A 10761-nucleotide genomic window follows, 5' to 3' on the forward strand; every position below is an offset into this window, starting at 1 on the left:
CCGACGCCACACCCTCATCCCAATGAAACGCGTGGCAGTCTGGGGGCTAGGAGTTTGACAATATTGAGGAGAAGAGTGTGTGAGAGAGAATGATGAGAGAGAGAGAGAGGGAGAGAGAGAGAGAGAGAGAGAGGGGGGGGGTGTAGTTACAGGGGAGAGTGAAAAAGAGAAGAGAACTTGAGAGAGAGAGATTGAGAGAGAAAGCGTGAGAGACAGACAGAGAGAGAGAGAGAAATTGAAAGAGATAGACAGAGAGAAATGGAGAGAGAGAGAGAGAGAGAGAGAGAGAGAGAGAGAGAGAGAGAGAGAGAGAGAGAGAGAGAGAGAGAGAGAGAGAGAGAGAGAGAGAGAGAGAGAGAGAGAGAGACGCACAGACGGAAAGACAGAGATTGAGAGAGAGAGGCAGAGGCAGAGAATGAGAGGCAGTGAGAGAGAGAAATTGAAAGAGATTGAGGCAGAAAGAGAGAGAGAGAGAGAGAGAGACAGACAGACAGAGATGGAGAGAGACAGTGACACAGAGAGAGGGAGACAGAGAGAGAGAGAAAGAGATAGACGGAGAGAAATTGAGAGAGAGAGAGAGAGAGAGAGAGAGAGAGAGAGAGAGAGAGAGAGAGAGAGAGAGAGAGAGAGAGAGAGAGAGAGAGAGAGAGAGAGAGAGAGAGAGAGAGAGAGAGAGAGAGAGAGAGAGAGAGAGAGAGAGAGAGAGAGAGAGAGAGAGAGAGAGAGAGAGAGAGCACGTACACCACTGATATCTGTTTTAAATGCGAAGGACACGAAGAAAACACACAGAATTACCATGAGCAACTCACAAACTGCCGAACGTGACAATTAGTAGGAAACCAACTCGTGCAAGCAACATGCACGTCAACAGGAGAGAGAGAAATATTAACCGGTATTTATGTAACCTCGGTTGTTCAAAATATTGTTTGGGTGGAAATTCGAATTGGAAAACGAATTATTCCAAACACAAATAAGATATAAATTGCATTTAAAAATGCATTCCGTTTTTACGTATGAGAAATTGCCACTCCATTTTCATTACATATCTGCATGCGTTTAATACGCGACAATTTTTTTTGAATCAAATTATAATTTCAAGGCATTGTGTTAAGACTAATTTGTGATAAAGAGTTAACGGGGTACAAATTGCTTTCAGTGGCGTGGTGTATCGCTTAAGCATTTTTAATCGATTGTCTATCTCATCATTAGTCGGGTGGATTAGGAATTTTCCACTTCATTAGGCACACTGTGCGCGGCTGCTTGTGGCCGAGCGAGGAGACGCTCCTCCACGCGTGTGCATTTAAGTGCTTGTGACAGCTTGATGCGGGGAGAGCAGGTGTGTGCGTCATTTGCCTCGTCCTTGGATTGTTTTCTTCCACGTACAGTTTGGCAACACAAATAGCCCATATTTATTGTAGCCTTTTTTCTCCGTGTGTGTGTATGCGTGTGTGTGTTAAGACTTTTTGGGGGATGTTGAAATTAGGTCATTTTGATGATTGGATTTTTCCGAATTTGATACCGAATGTGCAAATGGTGTCCTTGACAGTTTTGAAAGGCCCTTATAAATGAAATGTATTATTATTATTATTATTAATTAATTGACACGTAGCCCGCCCAATCTGAGTGGCCCCTCGATTAATTAAAAAAAGTATATTATGAACATATTTCCCATCTAACATCCCTGACACTCTGACGAAGGCGGAAGTAGTCGCCGAAACATGTCAGCTATTTGAACACCTACACTGTCTGTAAGTAAAGAATCTGCTTAAAATTATATATTTCCCATCTACTTCGGCTCCACGGATATATCTAGCCACAGATTGTTTTTTTTTAATGTCTATAAATGTAGTAATTTAAAAGTGTGTGTGCGCGCGTGTGTGTGTGTGTGCGCGCGTGTGTGTGTGCGTGCGTGATCGCGTGTGTGCGTGTGTGTGTATATATATATATACTTTTTTAACCAATAGTGCTGAATTTTGTCATTGTAGTCGATATTTAAAAGGGTTTCTTTGGACATATTTCTGTCTTTTTTCTATTGCTATATTTTGTTCAGCATTTCGCAACAAAGATAACGAGCTACAAAACAGTTGTGGGTTTCATTAAACCTCAATTTAAAGATTCGAGTAAAACAAAATAATTAGTTTCTACACAGTCACCATAAAGGAAAACTGTTTTTATATTGAAGTTTTTCCCAACATGAATTGCAAATTAACATAAGTTGTGGGTTGAAGAGTGCAGTGGCACGAATGAACAATTATGGTACCCGCTATTATTTAAATTGTCCATCGAAGTGTCATAAAATGATTGCACTTTGAGAATTTGCGTTTGAAAGGTTGCATAGTTTCGCTTAAAAAAAGCACCGCAAGCTTATATGGCGTGACAGTAAAGCAGCATGTTGTTTTTTACACTCTCCATATTGAAGAGTTTTCACAGTTTGTGGTGGCACAATAAAGGCCCAGCGGCCTAGTGCGTGGCGAGCCTCAGCCCAGTGGGGGTCCACATTGTCCTCTCGGGGGTCTCGCGCCTCGCACGTGCCCCCATATTGATCGCTTTGTGTGCGAGTGGAGAGTAGAGGGGGTGGGAGTGCGGGGATCTCAACTTTGCCAACTGCGCGCTGCAGGGCCCCGCGCACGCGAGAAGTTTGTACTGGGATAACTTGAAGAGGGTCACGTGACTCGCGGCCATGTAGAGGGGCAGCTCGGCTCATCTAACGAACGATTTATTGAACGGAGCCTGACAGATGGCTGGCTTTGGTTGAGCTGCGGATTGGGGGAGGGGGTTGGTCGGGGCAATCTGTTGCTTGGATGCTCACGCGTCACTCGCTTGTCCGCGGATGATGTCTCGTGCTCAAGCAGTATTTAGACATCCGCTAACGGCCCCAAGCGCGCTGGCCAGTGCGCCGGCCATGGAGGCATGTGGACAAAGGGGGACGCCATTTGTGCACGTGTATCTCTGTGTGAGTGAATGTGTGTGCGCGCGTGTGCGTTTGAGCGTGTGTGTGTGTGTGTGCGCGCGCGCGTGTGTGTGTGCGTGTGTGTCAGAATCAGAATCAGAAATCCTTTACAAAAGAACAAAAGATAAAACAACGTTTTCTATGCCCCATATAAAATGTCAGGTGACTGAAATGTACAACTCTACAAAAAAGTTTCATAAAAAGAACTGTACAAACACACATACACAGTGCAAAGTATAAAAATATATCAAAGTATAAAAAGCATATTTGATATATGTAACTGTGTTGACTTCAATATAAAGTGGCTGTGCTATATTTACAATACATCGGTCCAGGGTTTATTTTTTTATTTTTTTCACATGTGTTCTACCGGAAACAAATTCCTTGTGTGTTCTACATACTTGGCAATAAAGATGATTCTGATTCTGATAAAACCTTGAGGTACGTATTTCATTCAATCCTTTTCCCATGCACCAAAATGAATGGAAATGCACATTATGTTGTATTTCAGTATACTTTGTCATATTGTACTTAACAAAAACTGTCTAAAAAAGTGTCTCGTTGCATGAATAGAGTGCTATAGTTGCAAATTTCCCCATTGTGGGAGTATTCAAGGCTTTCTGATTCAGATTCTGATTGTAAAAATAATAAATCGCACAATCTCATGTGGCAGCAACACTAGCGGTCAGTTTTAGATTTTCTTTGTCAACACAAACATTTGTTGTTATATCTTGTCTTACACAATGAGAGGTTTTAAAATATATAGCGATGGAAAAAATACACAAAGACTTCAGACAGGCATGTGAGTGCTGTGCAAAATGCATTTGAGTGGAGATTTAGGTCCCATGAAACTTCATCAGCAAGACTGGATTGCTGATGCGAAAATAAATGGGTAATCCGAAGAGCTCAAAGCCCTTTCTTGAATGGCCATTGTCCCGCTCCTTCTGGTGTAACCACCTTAGTCCCACGGGCACAGTATAAGACTCATCGACAGATATACTGTTCATTGAGATATCTCACTGATACTTAGTCGTTCCATGAGAGGATGAAGATTAAACTGCATGTCTGTCAATATTTTTATCCTGGCTGCTACATATGTAACTGCACAGTTTGCATAGAATAATCCTTTGCATAAATGGTTAACGCATTGCAATGAAGATGTTTGGGGTTAGCATTAAATTATTGGACGGAAAGACTGTGTGTTGTTTCAAATGTGCATTGTGTAATTTTGTTGAACTCATTGACTGCCAGACGTGCAAAAATGTGTCCACTCCCGTGCCAGGGTTTTTGTCATTGTCACTCGAATTTTAGGACCCACAGAATATTGACTTTTAAGACTAGATAAACATTCAAAGCAGCGTAAAAAAACCTTGGACTCTCTTCTTTCATCAGTAAAAAATAATATAATTCCTAAATTGTATGGGTCTGGAGTTATCTGAGCTTCAAATAGGGGTGGTTGTCCAAAATACAAAGCAATACATACATATTGACTTATATAGTGATTTAACAACAGCCGAAGCTGTAACAAAGCGCTGAATGCTGCACCCTTGTGGAAGGCAAAAAAACATTGCCAGAGGACTGACCAGCACTTTATCGGCACTCAAGCAAGAAAAAACAAAACTCGAACAAATTCAGGAATGGCGCTCTACATCATATTTTCAATAACCGTATAAATTTGTGGCAGTGAATGAGTTTTAATTTTGCTTCACGTTTAGTTTGACAGGAAACTTTAAAGGACAACCGACGTCTCCAGACAAGTTGTGTCCATAATTTGTAAAATCGCTTCAAATGACTTCTACTGAGCGTCTTTTACAAAGATTCCACCGCATATAGCTATATTTTACGTTTTAAGACTCACGCTGAATATACCGGAAGTCTTGTTTTTGAGTTGGTGACGAGTCCGCACCCTACGTCACTGAAGGAACGCCCCTCACTGAGAAAGGACATACCTTGCATCACCTCAATGCATTTTGCGGTACTTTGTTTGGTCTGAAAACTTCGTGTTGATCCGTGTTGATGGCGAAATTAGAAGGAAAACATAAATAATGCGATGGTCAATCGTTGTGTGTTGCGCCAAGACTTCTACAGTGTATTTGATGTTCGCTTACAAAACGTCCCAGGAGACAATTTACACGGAGCTTTTGCCCTCTTCTGCCTTCTTTGTGTACTGTGAGTACTAAAGCGTTTGTCACTACATTTCTCTCCAGATGCATCAAAATGACCGGAATAAATTCTTTAATCGATTGCAAACATGTATGCTTTCCGCTTCAGAACTATTTGAATCATATTCATAACTCGATGAGTAATAAGAAAGCATATTTTCTGAATCTGAAGCCATTGTTTTGATTCTCCAGCAAGGCAAGACGTCTTGGGGTGACACCACGAACAAGGGGGCGGGACCTTCTGAAACTGCCCACAATTTGAAGTAGTTTTTGGACACTTTAAGTCGTTTTTATTGGTGTTTTGCATGTGACTAAAAATATCATACGTGTTTTGGGTATTTTAAATGCTATAAAACGTGTTTCTGATGTCAGTTAGGAAACAAAAAAGTGATGTCGGTTGTCCATTAAGGCTGAATGACCGTCTTGAAATATGTTTTCTGAAGAATTGTTCACAAATTGCACCATCCACCTCATCGTACTCACATCTTAACTCTGCAATGGCAATTTCAGGAAAACTAGTAAATGAACTTATACTCTTATCTCTCGGTATTGCTGTAGGTACATTATTGGTTAAACTGATGAGCCAACAGCCACCTTTCTGCTGGAACTATGGAGAGTTCGGCTCACCTCTCCGCGGAAACTACTGAACTGAAAGGCTCTGCCTTGTTGCATAAGCAATGCCGGGCACTCTGTCTTCATATGATCCGTGTGTGCGGGTCGGAGAGTACAAAAATACACAGAGTGCCACCCACCCATCCCATTTCTAGACCGCCACCTCCTCATTAGTCGCAGGGAGTGCTGGAGCCTATACCAGCCGTCTTCGGGCACTAGGCGGGGGACACCCTGAATTGGTTGACAGCCAATCACAGGGCACACAGACAAACAACCATCCACGCTCACACTCAGACCTAGGGAGAATTTAGAGTGTTCCACCAGCCTGCCATGCATGTTTTTGGAATGTAGGGGGGAAACCGGAGGACTCCGAGAAAACCCACGCAGGCCCGGGGAAAACATGCAAACCCCACACGTGACGGAGGTCGGACCGGGTCTTGAACTCATGACCTCTGCACTGTGAAGTCGGCATGCTAACGACTCGACTACCGGGCCGCCCGCAGAGTCCCAAATGTCGTTTCTTCTTCTTGAAATCAGAATAATGTTCAAATAGCATATTTTGTGTTTCCATCAAAAAAAGAGCAGCACACTATAAAGAGTGATCTGCCCATACTGACAAGTCGATGCACAAAGGCTCCTGACAGGAGTACAAAGTCAGACACTTGGTAGTTACTCCAAAAACAGCATGATAAGGAATATAATGCTCTTTACATATGAAACTGATATTGGGGAGGAAAAAAGGAAATTGGCCCAATCAGACAGCGCACTCGTGGCCTTCTCGCCCCCAATAAAGAGTTCAGCGAGGTTGCATGTCAGTATACAATGTGTGTGAGTGCTCCCCAGGTAGATGCACCCCTGTTCCCCTACATCCCACACCCTCCCTTATGTCCCATGAGTAAGCGTCGACTTCATCACACCTGCAGCCTACACAGGGAATTGGAAGCTCATCATCTCCCACAATCCCCAATGAATGTCAGTCCAACGTAATGGGAACTGCATCCAGTTCCCATTTGCACTAACACAGAAAGTCAGCCTCCTGGAAGAGGTCATGGTGCATGGGTGCATGCATCTGATCTAAAACGGCCTCAATTATTAGTCCTTTTCAGGATTATTTAATAATTACCAGGACATTTGGGTACTTTACTGTATCAGTCCAAAATTATCGTTAACCAAAACAATAGAAACGGCATGAATCTGTTCCAGGGGAAAAATGTTAATGTTCTAGGGATAAATATCATTGTATGATGTGGTGCATTTTTAACAAATACAAACGCTTCCGTACTTACGAACATTCGAGTTACGAGCAATGGTAAATACGAAAATTTTTATAGGAACATACAGTATATAGTATTGGATTTGATTCGATTTGCCTTTATTAGTCTCACAGTGGGGACATTTACATTTCACAGCAGCAAAGTTATGAAAGGAATGAAAGTAGAAAAACAAAATCCAGGAGCTGCTGGAAAGGCAGCCACTCTCGCGGCCCCGTCTTAAAGGACTCCTTGTAGTCTCTCCAGTTGTGCTTGTACATATCTTCAAATAGCATATATTTTATTAAATGTTTATTTTTTCAGTCCAAACCAATACAGGTTACTTATATAAGCCTTAACATACTTACAACCAACATCACTTTTTTGTTTTTTTAACTGACATCATTTTATAGCATCTAAAATACCCAAATATGATATTTTTATTCAAATGCAAAACACCAATAAAATGACTTAAAGTGTCCAAAATATGCAAAACGTTAAGCTGCGAATTGGGCATTTTCAGAAAGTCCCGCCCCCAGTTCGTGACGTCATTCCAAGATGTTTTGCATTGCTGGAGAATCAAAACAATGGCTTCAGATTCGGAGAATATGTTTTCTTGTTACACATCCAGTTATGAATATGATTCAAATAGTTCTGAAGAGGAAAGCATACATGTTTGCAATCGATTAAATAATTTATTTCGTGCCATTTTGAGGCAACATTGGAGGTAAATGTCTCACCCAAAAATGGCCATCGAGCTGTTGTGAGGAATGAATCAGCCCGTTTCCACAGGCTGATAAATTCCTTCCATGGAACTTGGACGCCCTCTTCTGGCAGCTTTTGGGTGCAACACAAGGTTTTCGGACCAAACAAATACAGCAAAAGACATTGACGTGATGGAAGGACTGCTACAATGTGTCTTTTTTTCGGTCAGGGGCGTTCCTTTAGTGACGTCAAGTACGGACTCGTCACCAACTCAAAAACAAGACTTCTTGAATATTCAGCACGAGTCTTAAAACGTAAAATATAGCTATATGCGATGGAATCTTTGTAAAATACGCTCAGTAGAAGTCATTTGAAGCGATTTTACAAATTATGGACACAACTTGTCCGCAGACGTCGGTTGTCTTTTAAACATACATTCCATACAAAATATAGCACTGAAGCAACTTATGAATGAATTCACCTTCCGGACGACCGTTCAGAACATATCTCGTTCTTAAGTTGGGGAGCGTCTGTACAGGAATAACGAAAGTGCTTGTGGATCATGATTTATTCATTATTGTGCGGCTCTTTCTGGTGTACATGTGTTTGCTATATGGTACACTATGATGCAGACATCTGGGTTAACACGGACATGGATGAGATGGTTACTAGGATGCAATATGAATTGTTTTTTCTTCTCTGAGGAAACATCTGTGTTGAAGTATCCGTTGCTTAACGAGTTACATAACACCGCATCACCGATGCTCTTAGTTAACCCATTTATGGATTTTTGTTCGCTAGTATTTCAGCATTAAGCTCAGCAGTTTCCAAATGCAAACCGATGTATTTTTTTTCAATGCACAACCTGTAATTGTTTTACATTTAAATTTACTTCAAAGGCAGATTTGACATTAGATTGAAGCCTCTGACTTGAAAAGTATTTCAACTCAGTGCCAAACTACTATTTGATGGAAAATGAGTTGCGTTCACTGCCACCGTAAAAATGCTCCTATCTCATATTTCTGCTCTCATGTCAAATGCTCTTAAACCAGATGACCATTCGAATCTTGAAGTTTCTGTCAGGTGACTCATATCTCAAGACAGCGCTGTATTTGATTTTCTTTTCAGAAATTGTATGCAATATCTTCGTTTGCGACCAACGGGTGGCACTGTAATGCCCCACCTGCAGCTGCACAGGCGTTTTAATCAGTGGCAGTTAAAAAGACTCACGGCCCGACCATTCGTTGTCGGGTCAATGTTTGTTTCACCCTGTCAGGTTTGTTTCATTTTGTCACGTTTGACTCATGGTTTTGTTTGCTACTTTGGACCTTTTTTGTTCTGATGACTTTGTTGTTCATGATTTTGTTCCGGGAAACTATAATACAATTTGTCAAATGCACCCTTTTCGTCCTTCCTGCCTGCTTTTTCGGGGGTCCACCACCACCTTGCAAAGCGTGTCATTCTATACATCTATACAATTCTCATTTTTCTACTTTTGAGTTGTTTTTAAAAAAATGTCAAACCAGGGGAACTCGTCTAACTATTTATTGACGGTTGTTACTCATAATGAAGATAACCCCCTTCCTTATGAGAAAAAAAAAATCAAAAAGGAAAGGAAGAATCAGTGCCACAAGTGAGTTGTCTCTCACTCCTGTCTCCAAGGGGCTCGGAGTGAAATGGGAGGGATCCTTGCTCTGTGCTGACAGATGGGTCCTTGTTCCTGGCTTTTTTTCTTCATCTCCCTCTTTTGCTAAAACACAGTCACACTCACACACAGCAAGACTGCACGAACACAATGGGAATTAAAGCTCTCCACACATATGCACCCTGCTCTGCTGCTGAAAGCTGAACCCCTTGTAGACATCATAAAAGATGACGCGGGCGGGGTGGGCCCTGCGAAGGGGTGGGCTGCATGCATGGCACAGGGTGAGGAGGGCCGCATGATGTAAAGGCCCCGTTTTGCACTCTGAAGGAAAGGTGTTGGCAGCAAATTTGTACGCATGGCTGAAAAACCTTGCACACTTCGACTGTCATTTGGGAACAATATTGTATGCACAGTATGTTTTATGTATGTTTAGAAGTGCCTTGGTAGCGTTTTCTCTATAGGATGACTATCATATAGCCAAAATGAGGCTGTCTGATTTATATACCATATTTTCCGGTGTATAAAGTGCATCTTAGTATAAGGCGCACCCCTAATGAATGGTAGATTTTCAAACTTTTTCCATATATAAGGCGCAACAGAGTTTAAGCCACACTTTCAATGAATAAAAAAGTTTTCCAAATATAATATATATATTACTATAAAAGTTTTCAAAAAATAAAGCACACCACATTATAAGGTACTACAGTAGAGGCTGAGATTCGGCACTACTTTTTCTACAGGGGGAAATGGAGTCGGTGGGTGCTGAAATTAGTTGCGAGACCCATTGAGGCTCAATTTTACTTCACATAAGGCGCACCTGCTTATCAGGAGCAGGGTCATCTTTCGAAGAAAATCAAGACTTTTTGGTGCATCTCATACGTAAAATACGGTAACTCATTTTCTACATATTTCAAAATCAGAATCAGAATCATTTTTATTGCCAAGTATGTAGAACACACAAGGAATTTGTTTCCGGTAGAACAAGTCGCACTCGTATCATCATCAAAAAATTGCTAAGTGGCACTATACAGTTCCATTTGGGCTACTGTTGAACTAGTAAGAGTAAAGTAAGTTGATACAAGCAAACGATCACCACCTAAAAGCATTTACAAAAAAAAAGCTAAAATGTTTTGCAGCCAAAATAAAGAAAACACATGTAGCTTAATCAAAAATACTTGAACAAGAAACACTGAGAATATTTTCAATGCATTTAGAAGCAAAAGTGTTTAAGGCATTTAAATACAAAGTACTCAAATTACGGTATTTTTCAGTGTATAAGGTGCAACCAAAAGCCTTCGTTTTCTCCAAAAGATGATCCTGCGCCTTATACGCAGGTACACCTTATATGTGAAGTAATATTGAACCACAACAGGTCTCTCAACTATACTGAGAGCAGCCACCAACTCCATTTCCTCCTGTAAAAATAAGTAGTGCGTA

The sequence above is a fragment of the Hippocampus bargibanti genome, linkage group LG01, assembly GCF_051943395.1.
Source record: "Hippocampus bargibanti isolate YZ-2025 linkage group LG01, ASM5194339v1, whole genome shotgun sequence".
Lineage (NCBI taxonomy): Eukaryota > Metazoa > Chordata > Actinopteri > Syngnathiformes > Syngnathidae > Hippocampus > Hippocampus bargibanti.